The 27,561-nt window shown below is 33.1% G+C and overlaps 1 long non-coding RNA gene across 2 annotated transcripts; it reads right to left on the bottom strand.

Moving 5' to 3' along the window:
• Positions 1 to 779: 779 nt before the first annotated feature.
• LOC105780076 (uncharacterized) lies at positions 780 to 10,382 on the bottom strand. 2 transcript variants are annotated; one of them, XR_008195387.1, is made up of 3 exons: positions 10,322 to 10,370; positions 9,779 to 9,851; positions 780 to 1,172 (listed from the first exon to the last, which is right to left on the bottom strand). It is a non-coding gene; the product is annotated as an uncharacterized LOC105780076 (long non-coding RNA). The 2 variants fall into 2 exon arrangements; XR_008195388.1 differs by lacking the exon at positions 780 to 1,172 and adding an exon at positions 7,961 to 8,105 and having other exon boundaries at positions 10,322 to 10,382.
• Between the last annotated feature and the right edge of the window lie 17,179 nt (positions 10,383 to 27,561).

Raw genomic sequence — 27,561 nt, 5'->3', positions numbered from 1 at the left:
CCCTAAATCTTAAATCCTGGCCCCTCTTCCCTAACCCTTCATATGTGTGACGTGACCCCTGAACTCTAATCCTTAGCTCCTAAACCCAAAGCCCATAACTCAATCCCCAAATTGTAAATCACAAGCCTAAAACCCTAAGGCCTTAAATCTCAAAAATTGATACCCAAAAAATGAAACCTCAAAAACCTAAACACATCAAAACCCGACACTCGAACCTTGTAACACCCATAACCTGTATCCGTTGCCGGAATAAGGTTACAAGGCATTACCATATAAAACACGGCTCAAAATAGTCATTTACACATTCTTTGAAATCCCATCATTCGAAACATATATACCTCTTACTCATATCATTCAAAATCAAATTATAAGATGACTCATCACGTTACAAATTCCATGCACATACATTAAGACATCCAAGCATATTTTACTTCTTAAGCTGAATATCAAATATATCAATTCATACTTCTATTCATGTGCATAAAACCAAACAATCCATATCGCTCGGCTTATTGTCCATTAGAAAATGCAACATAATCAATTTCACCAAATAGTCAAGTTTAGCATATAAACATCTTAGCCACTAATGCATTTAACCTTATCAACTATGCACCACTTTTTTTTTTAAACTCAACTAATAAGTCATACATGCTTAACTTTCTATTTGAGTACAAAACATGTGTATGCTTTGCCATTCATCTTATCTTCTATTTGGCTAGCAAACTAGCCATACAATTTACACTCAATGCAAATATTTCATACTTACAATAATAAGTCAATTACCATAATCGATCATACCACTATGTATACATATAACAAATTTTGTAATTCAAGCATTAAAATCATTAGTCCTTTACATACCGAATTATCAAATAACTTATCAAAGACACACACACACACATATATATATATCATTACGTCTTATCAAATTCATATACCAAGCATACCCCACGCCTTTACTATGACCAAAATTACTTAAACCTTGGATCATTAGCATTAGATCAAGCCATTTTCGTATGGCTAAATATATATATATATATATATAAACTAAATTAAAACTAGCCTATACATGCCACATAACCAAAAACACAAAGCTTTAATTTACCGAAGCCATAACCGGATAGTGTGATCACGACTCCAACGTCTTCCAACCTGAGCAAGTCTTTAGAACTCTAAAAACATAAGAAAAACACACAGAGTAAGCTATTACAACTTAGTAAGTCATAAGCAAATAGATAACTTAACAACATTTAATTAGTTACAACAAAATCAAATCATGTTTTCAATATTCATATACATTTCTATAATCCAAAAATACATTTATCAAACATGTACTATACATTAAATCCATATTTAACCAAATACACATAAGTTTAACATTTGGCGAATGTATATATATATTTATCCAACAATTTCATGACAACCAATATATGTACATACTCACTAATCACAAAGATCTGAACGTTTATATGCTCATCAAATACATTGAAACAAATGTTCATATATTTATCCATTACATATAACCAAAATCGTATATATATAGATACCCAATGCATATAATCACTTAATTTAAACAGATTCACTGGCACTTCACCTGCTAGGCTTATAGCCTGATTCAGTTCACCGGCACTTAGCCTGCTAGGCTTATAGCCTGATTCAGTTCACCGGCACTTAGCCTGCTAGGCTTATAGCCTGATTCGAATCACCGGCACTTAGCCTGCTAGGCTTATAGCCTGATTCGGATCACCGACACTTAGCCTGCTAGACGTAAAGTCCGAAACATTTCACCGGCAATTAATCTGTTTGGTACTAAGCTTTAAAAAAAATCTCAATTCACAGAAGTTGTATCTCATATTTGTATATAGAATCCACATAAAATTCAGCTCAATAATTTATAAACTATATCTTTAAATAACATAGATGTATAAAGTTCAAACATCAATTCCAGCTCAATAATTTAATTATACATCCAAACCTATATATATATATATATATAACTTAATGCATTAATCTACTACTAATATCATATATTCGATTATCTTTTAATAATCCAACTAATAATTTCATACTTTCAATGCTATTCAAGAACTTTACATGAATATATACTTGTATATTAGCATAGTCGAACCTCATGTAACCTTGTATAATTGTCATACCTAAATTCACTATAAAATCATATACGTGTATGTATACGATCATTCAAATATAATATATATATAATTACCAACTCACATATACAAATATAAGTTACATATCTTAATCAAATCTAAGAGTTTATACATATATATATTTATATACATATATTCGGACCTAATATACATATATATGTGTATATCATACTTACCTTGGATTAAAACCAAGAATTTATACATATACAACATTCATACTTCCACTAAATTCAAAAACTATATATATATACGTATGTATATATATTCGATCATTATGTATATAATTATAAATATATATATATATATATATATATATATATATATATATACATATTCATACCTTTATCTAAATTCAAGGTTTATTCATGCTATTACATATATTTTTGAATCTATCATATACAAGTATAATTTCTTACCTAATTTCATTACAATAGATTTTCATATACATACATGCCTATCCTAATCTCACCTTTACTTATATAAAATTAAAACCTATAATTTAACTCATGAACTTATACAAGATTATACTTGTATATTCAAACTATCAAATACTTATATAAAATTTATAATTGATACTTCAAATTATAAACATTTAATTACAACTCATCAAGTATACAATCGATATACATGTATAAATATTGATTTATTAACTTTTAAATTGCTAATAGACTTACCTCGGATATCGATTTTACATAGTCGACTACTTTTGACTTTTCTGATCTAATTCCGTTTTCTTACGTTTCTTGATCTAAATAAGTTCAAATTTAACTAATTTAACAACATATTCATTTAATTAAATCCAAAAACACATAAATAGGCAAATTACACTTTTGCCCCTAACATTTCACATTTTTCACAAATTAGTCTCTATTTCACAAAAATACAAAATAAACAAACTTTCCTTGCACAATAGCTTGGCCGAATATGCACTAAGCTCATATAAATCCTTGCATGTCATTTATTTCACATTTTAGTCCCTCAATTTATTATTTTTTCAATTTAGCCTTAATTACTCAAAATCATCAAAAATTCAATTTCAACATATATATATATATATCCATTTCATATATTTTATTTTCTATCATTAAACAACAAAATTACAAGCTTTCAACAATGGCAAAACACAAAATCATCATCAAATTCAAAAATTTAAGCATGGGTCGAGTAGTATTCGAAACAACGATCTCAAAAACATAAAAATCATCAAAAACCGAAACCGAAACATACCTTAATTTGCTTGAGCAAGGGCCGAATACCTAGCTTGGTTTTCTTATTTTCTTTCTCTTTTCATTCGGCACAAAGATAATGAATATGGCCACTTTCTTATGTTTTGTTTTATTATAATAACATTATAATATATAAATTATTATAACCTTTATAAATAATATAAAAACTATATATTTTAAACATAATGCCGTCCACTATCCTTTCAATGGTCAAATTGCAACATAAAACCCCCATAATTAAAGAACAACCACTATTCGGCCCTTTTTGAAATAACCACTAAATTTTTATTTTACGCAATTTAATCCTTTTATTTAATCGGACACTCAAACAACAAAATTAAAGTACAAAATTTTCACACAAGTAAATTCATACATAATAAACACAGAAAATAATTTTAAAATATTTTTCTAACCCAGATTCGTGGTCCCAAAACCACTATTCCGACTAGGGTCAAAATCGGGTTGTTACAACTCTCCCCCCTTAGGAATTTTCGTCCCTGAAAATCTTACCGGAATGTAGATTAAGGATTTTCTTCCACACAGTACATTTTAGAGTTTCACATAGCTTCGAATTTCAAATCTCTTTAATCTCACAATTAAGATTCTGATTTGTCCTCTGTTATACATCTTATCAAGCAGAAACTGCTTGTAACTGTATTGAATTACTTTTTTTTAACTCAATTCCTCTCATCAAATTAATTCCACGTATCATCTTCTCACAAAGTTCGGTCTCGAAATAATGGAGTTCGGTAATTGCAACCATACAATACCTCATATAATGTCGTTAATATCATCACATGATAGCTTATCAATCAGCAATAGTCTTTCTTTACTGCTTTCAAACTCTTTAACACAATGTTAAATAAATATTTCGAGAATTTGAATTGCGTTTCTCGATTTCAATTCAATCTTATACTCACAGATTATTGTAATTTCTCTCTGAATCATAATATGAATTTCAGATCTTAACCCGAAACAATGCTAACTGGCACCAGGTGCAGACTTATTAACATAAGAGCGGATCAGTCAACTATTTTATCAAAAGGGAAAATCCATATGTACAGAGAGATTTCTTCAAGCAGTTAATAATAATTCAGATCACTCTATCATTTTCAATAATAAGAATAATCCCGATGCAAAGTTCATCAAAATTCTTTTTCATTACTACTCAGATATCAACTCATACGGAAACAGCCCCAAACGAACAGATAAATTACCACTGCGAGATTACCTGTAGCAGTTGTTTTACAATCTCAGAACTTCTCAGTATACAAACTTTATTTCGAAACAATAACCAATCATTGATCTGAAATTCTGAATCAGAAATCCATTTATGTTGAATCCCTTATAACTTATAAACTCAAAAGTTTTCGACGATTTGAACTATCTTTGCTGTGCCAAGTTCAGATCTCACTCTGCAATATCAAATATTAACTCAAGGTCTTTTAAAAGTTCAGGCCATTTTTTTATTATTCCCAAATTCGGATCTTTCCCTGATATTAAACATTTAAAAACTTATAATCATCGAATATGTCACATAACTCTTTTCAGGTAGCTTTAACTGTATAGAGTCACAAGATATTACTGCACACTCTTTCATTAGAACACACTTCAAACCATTCATTAACGTATGACTAAAAATCATAAACTCTTTATTCAACTCAGACTAAATTAGATCTGACATTTCGGTTGATATTGTCTTCGTGCAAAAGAAAACTTTAACAATCGAGTTATCTTTAATTTACCATAACATTTCTCAGATAGAATGTTCCTAATAGATATAGTTTTCTATCAAATCTTTAGGAACACAATTTCTTCTTCCAAACTATCCCTCAAATCACACATGTACTTTCAGAGTTTATCTCCGGTCTAGTGAATAAATTCAAACACATATAACCTAATCATCTTTTCAATCAATTAATCCAATTCAGACTAAACCACTGAATCAATCTTTTCAAAGAAATCTTTTCTTCTTGTTAGAAGGATAACTTCAAACATATCATTATACAGATTGGATTCTTGAGCTTCTATCATTTTCACTTTTACCGATGTCGAATCTTTCACGAAAACTAAAAAAAAAAATTTATAGTAAAGCGGTCTCATATATTAATCATCGAAGCTCTAAATTATGCTGAAGTCATCTTAATCAAATAAAAATCATTGAATCTTAATAAGAACGATATCTCAACTCTATAAACAAATATTATCCTAGTTGTTAATGAAGCATTTGAACACAGAAGAAAATCAAATATGGTTTAAACAACAACCAATGCAGAAATACAACTTTTATATAACTCTGATAACGGTACTGAAGTATTTCCAAATTTAGAACAACAATTATAATTATAATAGATATTGTCATCTCTGTCAGATAGAGATCTCTTACAGATAATCATATAAAATCATAAGAAAATCGGGATAACGAAATTTCAACATCTGAAGCTACACAGAATATCTGTGGACCACAATCTATATAGAATAATATCAATTCTGATGATATCCCAGAAAATGTCTAGAAAGAACAATGTCACTCATAAATACTGAAATCCACAGTATCAGAAGTAATATAATCTTCACGTGTATTCAACAGAACAATAACCAGTAGAAATAAAATATTAATATTATACAGATTTTACCGTCAACTTACATATTGACACAGGGAATAATATACCATAGAAAGACAGAACAATGTCGAACATAACCCAAACAAACCAACGATGCTTTCGTCTATTAGTATATTTAGGTAATGTTCTCATACAATAAGAATTCCTTCCGTAATTAAACCATTACCTATACTTTTGAGGATAATTATACACATAGAATACCCAGAAGAAGTCATAATAACTGTCCGACTATCACTACTGCATTCAGCCATCAATACAATTCAAACACTATTCAACTGTCTAATTCTGTCATCAGAAATTATCACATTATCTCTTCATTAATAGAAATCAATTCAGAAAAGCTTTTAGTTGATACTTTATTTAGATAACATACCAGAATAGATCATTTAATCGAAGTTAACTTCTTCTGTAACAGTGACTTTGCATAATCTGAATAGTCTTCAAAACTATCCAATATCTATTTTAATACTGCCTTCATTTGCTGATTCATTCACTTTTCTGACCACATTATTAATCTTTCGAACACAGACTTCTGTAACTCTACACTCATGAGTTTATTCAACCCAAATCTTACAGATTCCATTATAACCTTTCACTAATAAGGGGGTGAGGTAGTAAAACCTCAAATTTAACTTGCACATCAATGTGTATAACACATACTTTCACAAAGAACCAGTTCAATTCTAATTTCACATTCTCAAAACATTTAATAAATATTTTCTTTTAATCACTTTTGTTCTTAACACATAATTCATATGCCAACTCAAATCACTAATTCACAGTTGAAATTTTCATACAGCATCATAACTCAAATGTCATAACTCATATGCTCATATAATCATAACATTTATCAATAATCAAATGTCATATACTTTAACCTATACCTTTACGAGTGTCAACTCATCACATGTATATATTTTCACTCAAACATTTGAGTAATAACTTATGTACTACCGGAATTAGCTCGGTTGGAAAGTATATCTGTCCCATCAAAATAATTTTCGTCAGAGTCGGGAAATATCACACTATCGCAGGTTAAATGTGGCATGTATAGCTAAACACACATACGCTATGGTAGTCCTAGAACCGACTAAACTACAGCTCTGATACCAATAAAATGTAACACCCATAACCTGTATCCGTTGCCGGAATAAGGTTACAAGGCATTACCATATAAAACACGGCTCAAAATAGTCATATTACACATGCTTTAAAATCCCATCATTCGAAACATATATACCTCTTACTCATATCATTCAAAATCAAATTATAAGATGACTCATCACATTACAAATTCCATGCACATACATTAAGACATCCAAGCATATTTTACTTCTTAAGCTGAATATCAAATATATCAATTCATACTTCTATTCATGTGCATAAAACCAAACAATCCATATCGCTCGGCTTATTGTCCATTAGAAAATGCAACATAATCAATTTCACCAAATAGTCAAGTTTAGCATATAAACATCTTAGCCACTAATGCATTTAACCTTATCAACTATGCACCACTTTTTTTTTTAACTCAACTAATAAGTCATACATGCCTAACTTTCTATTTGAGTACAAAACATGTGTATGCTTTGCCATTCATCTTATCTTCTATTTGGCTAGCAAACTAGCCATACAATTTACACTCAATGCAAATATTTCATACTTACAATAATAAGTCAATTACCATAATCGATCATACCACTATGTATACATATAACAAATTTTGTAATTCAAGCATTAAAATCATTAGTCCTTTACATACTGAATTATCAAATAACTTATCAAAGACACACACACACACATATATATATATCATTACGTCTTATCAAATTCATATACCAAGCATACCCCACGCCTTTACTATGACCAAAATTACTTAAACCTTGGATCATTAGCATTAGATCAAGCCATTTTCGTATGGCTAAATATATATATATATATATATATATATATATATATAAACTAAATTAAAACTAGCCTATACATGCCACATAACCAAAAACTCAAAGCTTTAATTTACCGAAGCCATAACCGGATAGTGTGATCACGACTCCAACGTCTTCCAACCTGAGCAAGTCTTTAGAACTCTAAAAACATAAGAAAAACACACAGAGTAAGCTATTACAGCTTAGTAAGTCATAAGCAAATAGATAACTTAACAACATTTAATTAGTTACAACAAAATCAAATCATGTTTTCAATATTCATATACATTTCTATAATCCAAAAATACATTTATCAAACATGTACTATACATTAAATCCATATTTAACCAAATACACATAAGTTTAACATTTGGCCGAATGTATATATATATTTATCCAACAATTTCATGACAACCAATATATGTACATACTCACTAATCACAAAGATCCGAACGTTTATATGCTCATCAAATACATTGAAACAAATGTTCATATATTTATCCATTACATATAACCAAAATCGTATATATATAGATACCCAATGCATATAATCACTTAATTTAAACAGATTCACTGGCACTTCACCTGCTAGGCTTATAGACTGATTCAGTTCACCGGCACTTAACCTGCTAGGCTTAGAGCCTGATTCAGTTCACCGGCACTTAGCCTGCTAGGCTTATAGCTTGATTCGAATCACCGGCACTTAGCCTGCTAGGCTTATAGCCTGATTCGAATCACCGACACTTAGCCTGCTAGACGTAAAGTCCGAAACATTTCACCGGCAATTAATCTGATTGGTACTAAGCTTTAAAAAAAATCTCAATTCACAGAAGTTGTATCTCATATTTGTATATAGAATCCACATAAAATTCAGCTCAATAATTTATAAACTATATCTTTAAATAACATAGATGTATAAAGTTCAAACATCAATTCCAGCTCAATAATTTAATTATACATCCAAACCTATATATATATATATAACTTAATGCATTAATCTACTACTAATATCATATATTCGATTATCTTTTAATAATCCAACTAATAATTTCATACTTTCAATGCTATTCAAGAACTTTACATGAATATATACTTGTATATTAGCATAGTCGAACCTCATGTAACCTTGTATAATTGTCATACCTAAGTTCACTATAAAATCATATACGTGTATGTATACCGATCATTCAAATATAATATATATATATATAATTACCAACTCACATATACAAATATAAGTTACATATCTTAATCAAATCTAAGAGTTTATACATATATATATTTATATACATATATTCGGACCTAATATACATATATATGTGTATATCATACTTACCTTGGATTAAAACCAAGAATTTATACATATACAACATTCATACTTCCACTAAATTCAAAAACTATATATATATACGTATGTATATATATTCGATCATTATGTATATAATTATAAATATATATATATATATATATATATATATATATATATATATACATATTCATACCTTTATCTAAATTCAAGGTTTATTCATGCTATTACATATATTTTGAATCTATCATATACAAGTATAATTTCTTACCTAATTTCATTACAATAGATTTTCATATACATACATGCCTATCCTAATCTCACCTTTACTTATATAAAATTAAAACCTATAATTTAACTCATGAACTTATACAAGATTATACTTGTATATTCGAAACTATCAAATACTTATATAAAATTTATACTGATACTTCAAATTATAAACATTTAATTACAGCTCATCAAGTATACAATCGATATACATGTATAAATATTGATTTATTAACTTTTAAATTGCTAATAGACTTACCTCGGATATCGACGGACATAGTCGACTACTTTTGACTTTCCCTGATCTAATTCCGTTTTCTTCTGTTCTTGATCTAAATAAGTTCAAATTTAACTAATTTAACAACATATTCATTTAATTAAATCCAAAAACACATAAATAGGCAAATTACACTTTTGCCCCTAACATTTCACATTTTTCACAAATTAGTCTCTATTTCACAAAAATACAAAATAAACAAACTTTCCTTGCACAATAGCTTGGTCGAATATGCACTAAGCTCATATAAATCCTTGCATGTCATTTATTTCACATTTTAGTCCCTCAATTTATTATTTTTTCAATTTAGCCCTAATTACTCAAAATCATCAAAAATTCAATTTCAACATATATATATCCATTTCATATATTTTATTTTCTATCATTAAACAACAAATTTACAAGCTTTCAACAATGGCAAAACACAAAATCATCATCAAATTCAAAAATTTAAGCATGGGTCGAGTAGTATTCGAAACAACGATCTCAAAAACATAAAAATCATCAAAACCAAACCAAACATACCTTAATTTGCTTGAGCAAGGGCGAATACCTAGCTTGGTTTTCTTATTTTCTTTCTCTTTTCATTCGCACAAAGATAATGAATATGGCCACTTTCTTATGTTTGTTTTATTATAATAACATTATAATATATAAATTATTATAACCTTTATAAATAATATAAAAACTATATATTTTAAACATAATGCCGTCCACTATCCTTTCAATGGTCAAATTGCAACATAAAACCCCCATAATTAAAGAACAACCACTATTCGGCCCTTTTTGAAATAACCACTAAATTTTTATTTTACGCAATTTAATCCTTTTATTTAATCGGACACTCAAACGACAAAATTAAAGCACGAAATTTTCACACAAGTAAATTCATACATAATAAACACAGAAAATAATTTTAAAATATTTTTCTAACCCAGATTCGTGGTCCCAAAACCACTATTCCGACTAGGGTCAAAATCGGGTTGTTACAAACCTTACACCCTAAACTCAAACCCTAAATCTTAAACTTGAACTCTACACCCGAACCTTGAACCTAAAACCTCTTGCCCCAAATCTAAAACCATAATCCTTAAATCTCAAATTGACCACTAAATTATAACCCTAAGCCCTATTTATTATTTCGAAAGATAATGAAAATAAATTACAATGAAAGCGTAATTAAAGATGAATACACTACAAATAATTTTCCGTATACCAATGCTTACTTTTATTGACGCCCTAATTCTGTAAGTATAAGTAGGTCTATACTAACGAATTACTTATTCATCAATATATGATGAGCCTATACCAACACATCCTATTAGTGTCGATATAGGAGTATCTATAAGGATAGATTAATTTATTTGTCAACATAGGTATTATATATGTCCAAGATATTTTTAGTGTCATTTGTATAGGATGTAGTCTACAAAGGTTAAAATGTTTCATAGATCCTAAATTTTTTGTAAATTTGAAATTTAGTCCCTACACTTTTATTTCTAGAAATTTAGTCCTTTGACTTTTCGAATTTTAAGTTCAATTGTTAATACTATTCAAAATTATTTTGTTAAATCTGGTTAATTATAAAGTCTTTTCTTTAGTTACATGGCTATCAAGTGAGCATTTAAAAAAAAAAGAAGTAATATTAACAATTTGACTTAAATTTTGAAATATGAAAAGTAGAAATACTAAATTTCAGTTTTAGATATGTAGAAAGAAAAGCTAGAAAATAGTTTATCCAAAAATTTACAGGGATTTTAAAGTTGTGATTAAATTGGCTACACGTGCTGATCTGCACCATCTTGGACTCTTTTTGCAAGGGAAACAAGCTGATGCACCTCAGGAAGCTCTTCAGTTTCTTAACGTTGTTCTTCGTCAGTTACCTACTTCTAGGTACTGCTTTTTTGTTATTATTATTTTTTCATCTGTTTACCATGCTGCTTCCGGCTTTCAAATTTTGATACATGCATGTGAGGGTACAGTTACAGACGTGTTGGCCGTTCATTCTACTCACCTGAGCTAATGGGAAAGCATCCTTTGGGTGAGGGATTTGAAAGCTGGTGTGGTTTTTACCAAAGCATTCGTCCTACATAGATGGGACTGTCACTGAATATCAGTATTGTTGTTATTAGACTACCATTTTCATTTGATCTGTATTGCATGCCTGGGTGGTTTATTCACATGTCATTGCACCTGTATTTGATCTTTATGCCTTAATCTAACCTGGTCTTATGGTGACAATATCTGCTGGACAGATATGTCTTCTACTGTTTTCATTGAGCCTTTACCCGTTATAGATTTTGTAACACAATTTCTAAATGGTGATGTTTCTACACCACTATCTGATTCTGATCGCGTGAAGGTTTGAATTTCTTAAATTTCTTTCTTAAATCTAACCAAATTACTCATTTTCAAAGTTGACGGGAATTAAAAGGGTATTTACACCAACCTATTATTCTAATTATTCGAATTGAATCAAGTTTTGCATATTTTGTTTATTGTTTATTTTGCATATTTTGTAAGTGTGATTGTAGTGATTTATTGTGCTATTAAATTACGATAGAGGGATATTCTGGCTAGGAAAGACCTGGTACTTAAGTGATCCTCGTGATCTACCTCTCTTTCCTGGGAATTGAACTTAGTGTGATTTTTTAGTACAATAATTTTACTCTTTTACACGCTTCCGCGTAATAATTGGTATCAGAGCTAGATTCATACTTGGGAAATGCGACCGTTTACAATACTATTTACATATACGCTATTGTTTATCCACGGTACTATTTACGTAGACGGTACTGTTCACGTATACAGTAGTTGGGATTGAGGAGAAAAATGGCAGAGGCATCGTTATCAACAAAGACTACCGTGACCAATGCAAAATTTGAAGTAGAGAAATTTGATGGTACCAATAATTTTGGTATGTGACAATGTGAGATCCTGGATGTCTTATGTCAGCAAGATTTGGATATAGCCCTTGAAGAAAAACCTGACAAGATGGATGACAAGGAGTGAGCCAAGATCAATAGACAGGCGTGTGGTACAATCCGCCTATGTTTGGCCAAAGAGCAGAAGTACTCTGTCATGAGGGAGACATCAGCGAAGAAGTTGTGGGATACACTAGAAGAAAAGTTTCTAATGAAAAGTATTGAAAATAGGCTTTACATGAAAAAGAAACTTTTTCGATTCACGTATGCACCCGGTATGTCGATAAATGACCATGTGAACTCATTCAATAAAATTTTAGCAGACTTGCTAATTTTGGATGAGAAATTTGAAGATGAAGACAAGGCATTATTGTTGTTGAATTCTCTTCCTGATGAATATTATCATCTTACCACCACATTGCTTCATGGGAAAGATACAATCATATTTGATGCAGTCTGCAGTGCGTTGTATAGATCTGAGACTTGAAAGAAAGATAAAAGAGATCACAGAGATACAACTGCAGAAGTTTTAACAGTAAGAGGTCGTTCACACGACAACAAAACTGGTAAAAGGGGTAAGTCTAAAAGGAGACCCGCCAAAGATGAATGTGCTTTTTGTCGTGAGAAAGGGCATTGGAAAAAGATTGTCCTAAGTTACAAAAGGGCAAGGCTATTTCTGATGCATGTGTAGCGGAGCATGATGAGGAGTCAGACTTTAGCTTGGTTGGCATGGCAATGACATGTCATACGGATGAGTGGATCTTGGATTTGGGATGTACTTACCATATGTGTCCTAATAAGGACTGGTTTTCTAGTATTGAAGAATTAGAAGGTGGAGTTGTTTTTATGGGCAATGACAGTGCTTGTAAGACAATGGGAGTAGGTACAATCAAATTGAAGAATCACGACGACTCAATCCAAGTCTTGACAGATGTTCGCTATGTACCTAGCTTGAAGAAAAATATCATCTCATTAGGGGCCCTAAAATCTAAAGGGCTCATAATCACTTTGAGAGATGGATTACTAAAGGTAGTAGCTGGGGTATTGACAGTGATAAAAGGCACTAGAAGAAATAACTTGTACTATTTAAATGGAAGTACAGTTATTGGATCCACTTCAACAGTTTCTGTGAAAGATGCAAATTCAGATGCTACCAGGTTATGGCATATGCGATTAGGACATGCTGGTGAAAAAGCTTTGTAGACTTTGGTGAAGCAAGGCTTGTTGAAAGGTGTAAATTCTTGCAAATTGGAATTCTGTGAATATTGTGTTCTGGGGACCTACCAAAAGAATTCTGGACTATGTTCACAGTGACGTGTGGGGACCTACCAAAGTGGCTTCTTTGGGAGGTATGCACTATTTCGTTACTTTTGTTGATGATTATTCAAGAAAAGTATGGGTGTATCTAATGAAAAGAAAAAGTGAAGTTTTGAATGCATTTCTAAAATGGAAGAAGATGGTGGAGATTCAGACTGGTCGAAAGGTCAAACGACTTCGATCAGATAATGGTTCTGAGTACAAAAATGATCCATTTCTACTAGTATGTCAAGATGAGGGCATTATACAACACTTCACTGTTCGGGATACACCACAACAGAATGGACGGCAGAACGTATAAATCAGACTATACTGGAGAAAGTTCGATGTATGTTGTCCAATGTTGGGTTGGGCAAGGAATTTTGGGCTGAGGCAGTTACATATGCGTGCCATCTAATTAACCTGTTGCCATCAGCTGCAATAAATGGAAAAACTCCTATGGAGATGTGGACTGGTAAACCTGCTACTGATTATGATTCTTTACATGTTTTTGGTTCCACTGCATATTATCATGTAAAAGAATCTAAGTTAGACCCAAGAGCAAAGAAAACATTATTCATGGGTATAACTGATTGAGTAAAAGGATATTGTCTCTGGTGTCCTGATACAAGGAAGATTGTTTTCAGTAGAGATGTGACTTTTGATGAATCAACCATGATGAAGAACAAGGATTCACAAAAGAATAACAAAACCAGTGGCACTTTGCAGCAGATGGAGCTTAAAAAGGTTAATGATGATCCATCTAATATTGAAGGAACAAATGATGAAGAAGTTTCGACCCAAGAACTTCTACAGCAACAAGATTCAATTACATATATGAAACCAAGATGAGAGATTCGTAAGCCTGCTCGCTTTGATGATATAGTGGCCTATACACTTCCAATTACAGATGATGATATTCCTTCTACTTACACAGAAACAATAAGTAACCCTGGTGGTGTAAAGTGGAAGCAAGCTATGAATGAATAAATGCAGTCTCTTCATAAAAATAGGACTTGGGAGTTAGTGACACTGCCCAAGGGAAAGAAGGCAATTGGATGTAAATGGGTATATGCAAAGAAGGAAGAATTTCCTAGTAAAAATGAAATTCGATACAAGGCTAGATTGGTAGCAAACGGTTACGCTCAGAAAGAAGGAATAGACTACAATGAAGTGTTTTCTCCAGTTGTGAAGCATTCATCTATTCGGATTTTGCTAGCCTTGGTTGCGCAATATGACCTTGAACTAGTTTAGCTTGATGTGAAGACGGCTTTTTTACACGGTGATTTGGAAGAGGAAATCTATATGACTCAGCCTGATGGATTCAAGGTTGCTGATAAAGAAAATTGAGTTTGCAAACTGACGAAGTCAATTTATGGATTGAAACAATCTCCGAGGCAGTGGTACAAGCGATTTGATCAGTTCATGAAAGGGCAAAGGTACACAAGAAGTAAATTTGATCATTGCGTGTATTTTCAGAAGCTACAAGTAGGAACTTTCATATACTTGCTTTTATATGTTGATGATATGCTAATAGCATCTAAGAGCAAATTTGAGATTGAGAAATTGAAGACTCAACTCAATCTTGAGTTTGAGATGAAATATCTAGGTGAAGCTAAGAAGATTCTTGGCATGGAAATATGTAGAGATAGAGCTCATGGTAGAGTTAGTTTGTCTCAGAAGCAGTATTTGAAGAAAGTACTACAACAGTTTGGCATGAACGAGTAGACAAAACCTGTAAATATCTTGTTGGCTTCTCATTTCAAGCTTTCTACACAACTATCTCTTTCGACGAATATGGAACAAGAATACATGTTACAAGTTTCGTATTCTAATGAAGTGGGTAGCTTGATTTATGCAATGGTGTGTACAAGACCCGATATTTCACAGGCAGTTAGTATAGTGAGAAGGTATATACTTAATCTTGGAAAAGGACATTGGCAAGCTGTGAAATGGATTCTACGGTATATTCTAAAGACCGTGGGTGTTGGATTACTGTTCAAGCAGGATACTACACTTGGTAAAGATGTTATTGGGTACATTGATTCTGACTATACTGGTGATTTGGACAAACGAAGATCAACCACCGGTTATGTGTTTACACTTGCTAGAGGACCAATAAGTTGGAAGTCTACACTGCAGTCTATAGTTGCGTTGTCAACCACAAAAGCCGAATACATGGCTGTAACAGAGGCTGTAAAGGAAGCTATTTGGTTACAAGGTATGGTTAAAACCTTAGGATTGGTTCAGGAGCATATTAACGTGTATTGTGATAGTCAAAGTGCTATTCATTTAGCAAAGAATCAAGTCTATCATGCATGTACAAAGCATATCGACGTGCGATTCCATTTTATGCGGGAAATTATTGATGAGGGGAAATTCGTCTTCAGGAGATTAAGACTACAGATAATCCCACAAATATGATAACCAAGGTGGTACCAACAATCAAGTTCGAACATTGTTTGAACTTGATCAATATTTTGCAAGTTTAACAGTTGAAGAATGCACTATTAAGTATTGTTGTCATAGACAGAAAGAATTGTGTGAAAATAAGATTATCCTAATCAAATCTTCAAGGTGGAGATTATTGGCATCCAATCTTTGACTTTTCAAAGATGTTGGTGTCAAAAAATTGGCACCGAAAATCTAAGCATGTAAGGCACCGAAATTTGGGTTGAAATTTGGAATGGAATAATTGCAATTTTGGTCCCTAATTGTTTAGGGACTTTGCAAGTTAATCCTTGAACTTCAACTATAAATAGGCCTAACTATTTCTCATTTTCTACATCCTACATATGCCATTCTCTACTTAAGGCATTGTTCTCTCTCCTTATTTGTAAATTTTCACTTGTATTTTGGAGTGAGATATATTTGGTAGTGCCCGAGGATGTAGGCAAAATTTGCTGAACCTCGTTAAAATTCTAGTGTTCTTTATTATTTATTTTGCATATTTTGTGAGTGTGATTGTAGTGATTTATTGTGCTATTAAATTACGATAGAGGGATATTCTGGCTAGGAAAGACCTGGTACTTAAGTGATCCTCGTGATCCACCTCTCTTTCCTGGGAATTGAACTTAGTGTGATTTTTTAGTACAATAATTTTACTCTTTTACACGCTTCCGCGCAACAGAAACCAGCAAAGACCAAATTATTTGCCAATGGAGGTAAATTCCTTTAGACTGAGGAGCTAATCAGTATATGGATATGCATGCTAATGACTTGTGATTCTTGTAGGTATGCAAGATTGTTAAGGGTCAGAGGTACTCAAAAAGATTGAATGAAGAACAAATTACTACTTTGCTGAAGGTCACCTGCCAGCAATGTCCTAAGGAAAAAGAGGACGATATTGACATTTTTGCCTTTTCTTTTGTGTTTCTAAACACTTTTGCTTTATCTCGCCTCATTATTTTCTTTCCCTTTTTCGTATGATGGGTGAATATGGCATATTAGTCTGCAATAATTTGCATCAAAACTACTTAAATAGTTTCTCCTTTTTATTCTTTTGTCTGTGGTTTTCATGTGAACAATTGCCTTTTAAAAATAATAATTATTGTGCATGTCAAACTGCCTTTGACTCTAGGGCTAAATAACAAGTGAGAACTAATATAATATCCATCTTGTGATTGCCTTTGTATCTAAAAATCTACAACATATTTGTCTCTTACTATCATCTTTTGCTTGAACTTTTTATTAGACAATTGTCAATTAAGTTGACGGTTTGTTGCTCCCGGCCCGGGCTTGGCCCAGCCCGAAATATGGGCCTAAAATTTTACCTAGGCCCGGCCCAGGAAAAAATCATAAGCTCGGGCCTGCCTACCCATTTTTAATAAATACCAAAATTTATTTTAAAATTAAAAAGTATTTTAAAATATTTTAAAATTAAAAAATTTAAAAAGTATTTTTAAAATATTTTAAAATTAAAAATAATAAAAAGTATTTTAAAAATATTTTAAAATTTAAAAAATTTAAAATAAATATATTTATTATATCGGTCGGCTCGGGTTGGGCCGGCCAAAAAGTGGTGCTGAGGCCCACCCGCTTTCTAAACAGCCTCATTTTTTACCCAAGCCCATATTTCGGCCTATATTTTACCCAAACCTCCCATATTTGAGTGGCCGCCTACCATGAGCACCTCTAGTCTGTATGCTACGAAATTTGGAATTAAAATTAGTAAGAATCTTGCTTCAGTTGAAGCGTGTATTCTGCCTCCACCGTGGGTAATTTTTGTTCTCTGTGCAGCTTACATAAATATTGGCAACCTAAGTTTAGGCAATGGGATATGAAGAATAAGGTGTCTCTTACTGTTTCAAAGTTATGTAATACATTTTAGTTGTTGAATTTTCATTCTCACTGCGTATTTGGTTTTAATTAAACTAGTCTTACACACAGCCAATGTATAGGTAGAATAGATAAATAACTTGGTTATCTACTTGAAAAGAAATGGAGTTATAGGTATCCTAACTGCATGAAGTCTATTTGTTCAATCTCGAATGGTTGAATGTGAAGTCTTGTGCTATTTCTTCTTTCTAATTATTTTGTTGCATAAAATGGTTAATGGTGTGACTGTAAACAACTGGATCGGCATTATATTTTCTTAGGAAGTTGATGATGAGGTGGCACAAAAGTTTTGTGAGGAACTTGCATGTGTGTAATATCTCTGGCATGGTAAAGGAGTTGTAGTACACTTTGACATTAGTCTGTCTTTGTGATCTCAATTTGGTACTGTTTTTTTTTTGAAAAGAATTCCTTTTAACATTAGTTCTTGTGTCATTTGCCGGTGTTTACTTCTGAACCAGTGCTTTCTCTAATTAGGGTTAATCGTGTTGAGAATTTGTTGAAAACTATTAAGGAATGAAAACTATTGTGACAGTTAGCAGTTAGTAGTTAGTAGTTAGCAGTTATGGTAGTTATAGTTAGTTAACTGTTAATACGTTGTGTTATAAATACTATGGTTTTGTACTCTGCACAATACATGAATGAATCAGTTTTTGTTTTATTTTAGTTGATTCTTTGTTTCCTATTATGGTATCTGAGCCTTAAGTTTTCTTTTTAGCCTTCTTTGTGTTTTCTTGTTTATGTTTTCTTGTTTGTGTTTCTGCCATGGAGACAGAAGTAGTTTTTGTCAATGATGATGAAAATCATCATTCAATTAACACGACTACACCTGCAGCTGGTTATTCTCCCGATCCTGGGTGTGATTCCTTAAGAAAGCTTCATCAATTTCCTAAACATGATACTGTGAAACTCGGTGAACATAATTTTCTTTTATGGAAACAATAGGTTCTGTTAATTCTTGAGGGGTATAGGCTGCATGAGTTTGTTCTTGGAACTATTAATGTTTCTCTACAGTCTATTCTTGATAGAGACGGTAATCTTGTTGCTAATCCTGATTTCTTGTTTCATAAGCAACAAGATAAGTTGTTAGCTTCTTGGTTATTGTCCATTATTTCTGATGATATATTGGTGCATCTCACTGGTGCTCGATTGAGTTTTGATGTGTGGAGTACAGTTGTCTGGCGGTTTGTTACCAAATCCTCTATGACTGTTTCTACTCTAAGGCATTCTTTGTATTCTCAAAAGAAAGGGCGGTTAACCATTAAAGAGTACTTGTCCAAAATTAAGGGTTTTTGTGATACCTTAATGGCTGCAGGTAATACTATTTCTGAGCAGGAATAGATTAACATCATTCTTGCTAGTTTGTCAGTAGAATATAAGTCAATCCGAGTTGTGACTTCCGTAATGAGTGTTCTTTTAGATCTTCTTGCTGAGATGCTTACTGATTGTGAAGCTCGACAACAAAAATTTGTTTTGAATGTGCCTTTTTAGGCTAATGTTGCTAAGTACAGTGAAACTAATGATTGAGGTGCTAGGTAGTTCGACAGAGGTTCTAGACTACCCTTCAAGGGTGGTGGTTTTAGGACATTTCGAGGCAGAGGCCGAGGGAAAAGGTTTGTACATAACAAACCTCAATGCCAGCTTTATAGTCGAATTGGTCACACGGTACAGAAGTGTTATAATCGATTTGATAAGTCTTTTGAAGGTGTTTCTAATCAGATAATGCAGGTGCACTGTCATCAGTTTCAAGATTCTTCAAACTCATCTTGTGGAGATTCTCATTGTAGAAGTTCTTATTGTTGTTCCCAAAGGAACACCGTGCAAAGTCTTGGTTTGCAAGCAAATGCTGTCTCCACCAAAGGACAGTTTCCCACAGGCTATCTGAGCACAAAAGTTTGGTATCCGAACTCGAGAGCTTCCAACCATGTTACCAACAACTTGGATAACTTGCGGGAGGCAGCACAGTATACAGGTAACAACAGGCTTTCATGGGAAATGGTGTGTCTGTACTAGTGGATCATATTGGCTCCTCCTTTGCCAGTTCAAACAGAGTTTTTCATTTGAAAAATGAGTTGCATGTTACACGAATCTGCAAAAACTTAATGTTTGTTGCACAGTTTACTAATGATAATTAAGTTTATTTTGAATTCCATCCTCTCCATTATTTTGTGAAGGATATTAAGACAGGGACCATCTTGTTAGTAGGTCGCATTCATGATAGGTTGTACCAGTTTGATCTATCAGACACTCAGAGTTTCAACACTTCTTCTTTTTTAGCTACTATTCATACAGCTCAGTCAAAGTCTCCTATTTCTAGTAGTTCGATTTTTGATTTGTGGCATAGACGTCTTAGTCACCCTTGTAATAAAACTAGCACTAGTTATTCAAAAGTGCAATATTGTGTCAAAAAATTGTAAGTTGAATTCGGCTTGTTTAGCATGTCAGGCAATTTCATAAGCTTCCATTTTCTCCCTCTACTACTATTTATTCAGCTCATTTTGAACTTATTGTTTCTGACCTATAGGGTCTTGCTCCTATGACATCTGAAGGCAATCTTTATTATGTCTCATTTGTTTATGCATATTCTCGATACACTTGGGTGTATCTTATCAAATGCAAGTTTGAGGCATTGGACAAGTTTCTTCATCTCTAGAAATTTGTTGAAGTTCAGTTTGGTTGCCAAATAAAAGTTCTTCAAACAGATTGATGTGGCGAATATCGTTATTTTCAAAAGGTACTCTCTCAGTTGGGGATTTATCATCGGCTCTCTTGTTCTCATACCTCTGAACAAAATGGCTTGTTGGAGAGAAAACACAGGCACATAGTTCATATTGGCTTAACATTGCTGGCTCAGGCTAGTATGCCTATGTGTTTTTGGGCTCATGCTTTCATCAGTGCTATTCATCTTATCAACAGACTTTCCACACCTATTCTCACTGGCAGGTCACCCTATGAAGTATTACATAAAACTGTACCTAACTACCTGTATTTAAAAGTGTTTGGCTGTAGATGCTATCCATATCTCAGACCTTTTAATACTCATAAGTTACAATTTCATTCCAAGCCTTGTGTGTTCCTTGGCTACAGTCCTGTTTACAAAGGATACAAGTGTCTTGATGATACCAATAGGATCTTTGTCTCTAGGCATGTGGTGTTTGATATAGATTGTTTTCCTTTTGCTAGTTCTACTGATTCAGGTGGTGGTTTTATTCCTGCTTGCACTCAACCTAGGTTCCAGCATCAGCAATCTCAAGTTCCAGTTGTGGTGTCTTTCTTAGGCCAATCTGGCTTTGGTGCTTGAAATGTGCCTGTTACTTCAGCCCAGAGAACTTCAAGAGTTGTGTCAGAGTCTACTACTTCACCTTCTAGTTCTCTTCCCTTGGCATCTACTAAGTTCAGTTTGAGGTAACATGGTAGCATCTCACTTGGAAATGCAGCTTACAGTAGTCATTCTGCTTGTACTCCAACCTCATCCAATCTTGATGTTCTTCTTCTAATGCCTTCGAGGCTGGCTTATGGTGGTAGTATGGTTGTTTGAGAACCTCAGGATCTTTTATCTAATTCACCTGCCAACTTTCATCCTATGCAAATTCGATCAAAAAATGGTATTTTTAAGCCCAATGTGTTCTCTGCTAAGTTAAGTGAGGCAGAGCCTCTTACAATTGAGGATGCTTTTGCTAGCAAATAATGGACACTAGCAGCTCAGCAAAAGTATGATGCTTTGCTAAAGAATAACACTTGGGATTTAGTTCATTTACCTGCAAACAGAAGAGTTATTGGTTACAAGTGGGTGTTCAAATTTAAACGCCACTCAGATGGCACTATTGCTCGGTACAAGGGTCGCTTGGTAGTTAAGGGTTATCTTCAGGAAGCAGGTGTTGATTTCTAAGAGACTTTTAGTCCAGTTGTGAAACCAACAACAATTCAAGTTGTTTTTACATTGGCTGTCAAGTTTGGCTGGCAGCTAAGGCAGGTGGATATCAACAATGCATTTCTCAATGGTGACTTGTCTGAGGAAATTTACATGGTTCAACCTCTTGGTTTTGAGCAGAAGCATAGTGATCAAGTGTTGGTCTGTAGATTAAAGAAAGCACTGTATGGTCTTAAACAGGCTCCTAGAGCTTGGGTCTCCAAGCTACAAGACTACTTGCTCTCTTCACAGTTTGTTTTGGCTAAGTCAGATGGTTCTCTCTTTGTTAGAAAGACTGAAAATGTGTTTTTGTATGTTCTAGTGCATGTAGATGGCATAATTGTCACTGGAAATCATCAATGTAGTATAGATAGCTTTGTTTCAACCTTGGATCTCAATTTTCCTTAAAGGATTTGGGGCCTCTAAGTTACTTCCTTGGTATTGAAGTAACTTCTACCACTGATGGATTATTTTTAAGCCAGCGCAAATATGTTCTTGATCTTCTATGCAAAGCTCAAATGGATCAGGCCAATAGATCTCCTACGCCCATGGTCACTTCATCAAACCTGTCTTAGCATGTTGGTTGTGCGATTAAGAATGAATTCGAGTATAGAAGCATTGTAGGAGCTCTGCAGTATATCGTCATCACTTCATCAAACCTTTGTTGTTGACAAGGTGTGTCAGTTCATGCATAGGCCTCTTGACCAGCACTTCAAGGCTGTAAAATACATTCTCAGGTATCTTAAAGGTACTGTGGACTATGGTTTTCATTTTACTATAGCTGCCAACTTGGACTTGGTTGGTTATTCCGATACAAATTGGGGAACTAATGTTGATGATAGGAGATCTACTACAGGGTTTTGTGTGTTCCTTGGAAGTAATCCTGTAGCCTGGGGGTCAAAGAAGTAATAGATTGTTTCCAGGTCAACAGTAGAAGCCGAGTATAGAGGTTTAGCTCACACTGTTATAGAAGTGGTTTGGCTTGAGCCTCTTTTGTCTGAGCTGCATATTTTTACCTCAAGAAAGGCTACAGTATGGTGTGATAACTAAGGCATTGTTGCTATGTCTACAAATTCGGTGTTGCACTCAAATTTCAAGCATGTTGAGTTGGATCTGTTCTTTGTTAGAGAAAAGATTGCACTTGGGAATCTTAGTGTGGTGCATATTCCAGCATAAGGGCAAGTTGCAAATGTTTTTACAAAACCTTTGTCAGCCTTATTGTTTACAAAATTCAGATCGTGCCTTAAAGTGGTTGCGAAGCTTGAACAACCGATTGTTATTAAGAAGATTGAGGCATATTAAGGAATGAAAATTGTTGTGACAGTTAGCAGTTAGTAGTTAATAGTTAGCAGTTATGGTAGTTATAGTTAGTTAACTGTTAATAAGTTGTATTATAAATACTATGGCTTTGTACTCTGCACAATACATGAATGAATCAGTTTTTGTTTCATTTTAATTGATTCTTTGTTTCCTATTAAAAATAATGTATCAATATACCATGATTGAACTCCAGCCCTAGAAGAAACAGCTTGACCTGCTTATTGTTATTCTTCCAAATAAAAAAAGCTCTCTTTATGGTATAAATTTTCTAGTCTAGAATTTGTTTCTTTAAAAAAGATCCATACCGATCTCTGAATCATTCTATTTCCCTTGCAGATGAGAAGGATTTGTGAGACTGATCTTGGTATTGTTTCCCAATGTTGCTTGACTAAACATGTACTTAAAATGGACACACGATATTTGGTCAATGTGGCATTGAAAATTAATGTCAAGGTTGGGGGCAGAAATATTGTTCTTGTTGATACAATATCAGAAGGGATACCTTTTGTCAATAACCGTTTGACTATAATCTTCGGTACTGATGTTACCCATCCTCACATTGGGAGGATTCAAGCCCTTCTATTGCAGTTGTATGCTTTCTTATCTATTTTTATGGGGTTTAAGGTTTAAAATTCAATATTCAAGATTCAGGACTTAGGGTTAAGGTCGGGGTTTGGGGGTTTAAAGTCCAAATGAAACTTTGAAAAACGAAATCTTGTTTCAAGAGTAATCAAAGCCTAAGATTTGGGGCTCAAACCATTGAAATTCGTTACAACTTGCCAATAATTTATAAGTTTTCTGTTTCAAGTAGGCAACTTTGGGTACTTAATTCTTTTAACACAAACTCAATTTGGCTAGAAAAACATATCAATGAAAAGATCACATTTTGTACAATATGAATCACCTAAAGTTCGATTGGAATGAGCAACAATATATTATGGTTTTAAAAAGTCTTAAACTTAGTTATCCAAATCTATTGAAAGCTGTAAGTTTGGAGTTTCGACTTAGGTTTTAATTTAGAATTTTAGTTTGGGGTTTTAGATTCATTTATGGTTTGAGGTTTCAATTTCAATTTCGATTTGCAATTTCAATTCCAAGACATTTCGGTTGTGCGGTAACCTCCAAAGTAACTAAAGAAGTATGGTAATTCTATCATTATATAATATATATAAATTCAACAAAAAGTTTTTGAAATTAATTTAATATGATGTTTAAATGAATGAAACATAATTTGGTCAACAATAATATTAAATGAAATACAATCAAAAATTTTTATTTTCTATATTTTAGAATTTTTATGACTCTTTAACCCAATTTAAGCTATCAAACTAGAAATATTTGTTTGAGTTCTAGTCATCCGAATAGAAATGTGTGTTTGAGTTCTATAACCAGTTTTCAACTCCTTCCGTCTGTCTTTTAGTGATTAACAACCTTGAAACTAACAAATGTGTGCAGTTCTCGTGCGTACTATGCTCATTTTGTTGCATCCCGAGCTCGATTTTATATGGAACTAGAAACATCAGATAGTGAACCAATGACAAGTGGTACAACTGTAGTTGGGCGTAGCACAAGAGGACTTGGTGTTACTGCTGCCGTCAGACCTCTACCTGGCCTTAAGGAAAAGGTCAAGAGTGTTATGTTCTACTATTAGGGAGTACTTGATGATCGTATTGTATTACCCATTTATATGGTATTTTGAACATCTAGTTTGTTGGTCTTTGCTTCTTGGTATTTGAAGAAAACTTTTCATTATTAAAGTGTATATTGTTATCTAGACATGTTCATGGCTGGTGAATATATATCTCAAGCAAAAACATTAAACAAACCTTGGTGAATATATATCATGATGAAATTAATGCATTTTTATTTTTTGTTTATGGCCTATTTTGATTTTAATTTTATTATGCTTTAAAACAATTAAGTTCTTTTAATGGTCTTTTTATTGTTATAATCTTCATGGTTGATTACCTTTTGTGGGCATCTATGGGATTTTTGCACCTTTCCCTATGAATTTCTAGAAAAATTGTTTAATTTCTATAAAGTATTGTTTGTTGCATCTTTAACAATTCTATGAAGCCATATTCTAATTCTGTTGCTTTAGTAGAGAACTAACAAAAGCATAGAAAAAGATGAATGACAAGGATCATTAAATTCATTAACCAAGAAACATTATATACATGTCTCAAGTAACAACCTCAACCAAAATTTAAATTCCTTCTCCTACTAATAAGCTAACAACTTTTTGCTTCCTACTCCTACTAATAAGCTAACAAAATAGACTTAGTCAAATCTCGCTAGGACTTAGTCATATTCTTAAAAAACAATTGCGGCCCTTGAGACACTAACATTCTCCTCCTGACTCAAGTGCTGCAGACACCAAGTTTGTTCCTAAAAAACTCAAATCGACTAACATGGAACGACTTAGTAAAAATATATGCCACCTGGTTTACTTCACCTATCTTCTATACTTCCCTCAACATATAATACTTGACTTTAAAATGTTTTGTTCTTTCATGAAATACAGGATTAAGTGAAATAGCTAGAGTAACCTGATTATCCATAAACACTTCTATACTTCCCTCTTGCTTCAAATGTAGATCATCCATTAGCTTCTTTAGCCATAAGGCTTGATTCATAGAAGTTGTAGTTACAATGAATTCAGCTTCCACAGTTGATTGAGCCACTATCTCTTGCTTTCTCGAACACTAAGAGAAACAACCTAACCCAAACGTAAAGTAATAGCCTAAAGTGCTTCTCATATCATCTAGTGATCCAGCCCAATCACTATCAGAATAACCCTGTAGCTTGAACTTATCAACTTTGCTAAAATTGATTCCATATGCAACTGTCCCCTTCAAATATCTTAATACCCTATTTGCAGTAATCATATGAATTTCACTTGCACAATAGAGAAATCTGGACAAAACACTAATAGTGTACATGATGTCTGGCCTAGTGGATGTGAGGTATATAAGACACCCAACAAAACTCTTATTCACCTTCTCATCTACAGGATCTGCCCCATCCATCTTCTGAAGTTTTTCTTTCTGATTTATTAGAGTGTTCACACTTTTGCACTCCTCCATACGGAACCTCTTTAGAATCTCTTTTATATACTTTTTCTGGAAAAGAAATACCTTATTTTGACTTGCTTAATCTCCATTCCCAGAAAGTAACGCATCTCACCAAGACCAGTCATCTCAAATACCTCCATCATATCCTTCTTGAATGCTTCAATTTTAGTTGCATCACTTCCTGTCACCAGCATATCATCTACGTCGAGAGATACAATGATTAAATTTGTACTTGACTTCTTCATATAGAGAGTGGATTCACTCAGGCTCTTCATAAAGCCTAAGTTCAGCAAATGTTCATCTATCTTGTTGTACCATACTCTGGGAACTTGTTTAAACCTATAGAGAGTCTTCCTTAACTGAAAAACCTTCCCTTCTTAACTTGGTGTGATGAAGCCCTCTGGTTGCTCAACATATATTTCTTCCTCCAATACTCCATTCAGGAATGCCGACTTCACATCCAACTGAAACACCCTCCAACCTTGTTGAGCTGACATAGCCAGAAGCATTCTAATTGTGTCAATTCTTGCCACAAGAGCAAAATTTTCAGAAAAATCAACTCCCCAAACCTGTGCATATCCCTTCACCACCAACCTAGCCTTGTACTTGTTCACTGAGCCATCAGGATTAAGTTTGGTCCTGAAAACCCACTTTACTCCAATCACCTTTCTGTTTGCAGGCCTATCAACTAGTTCTCATGTTTGGTTTTCTCTATCATATCCAACTCTTCCTTCATTGCCTCTATGCACTCCTGATCATCTTTAGCTTCCTTATTCCCAGCAGGTTCAAGATTAGCTACACTGCACCTTTGATAAACTTCACTCAACGATCTTGTACCTCTAATTGGTGTATCATCCACCAATTTATTAGAATTAAGAGAGAACTCTTGTTTTTCTTCTGCGTCAC

Source organism: Gossypium raimondii, chromosome 4, assembly GCF_025698545.1.
Source record: "Gossypium raimondii isolate GPD5lz chromosome 4, ASM2569854v1, whole genome shotgun sequence".
NCBI classification, from domain to species: Eukaryota; Viridiplantae; Streptophyta; class Magnoliopsida; order Malvales; family Malvaceae; genus Gossypium; species Gossypium raimondii.
Note: the sequence above shows the minus strand (reverse complement) of the source record. Positions and strands in the feature narration are given on the sequence as shown.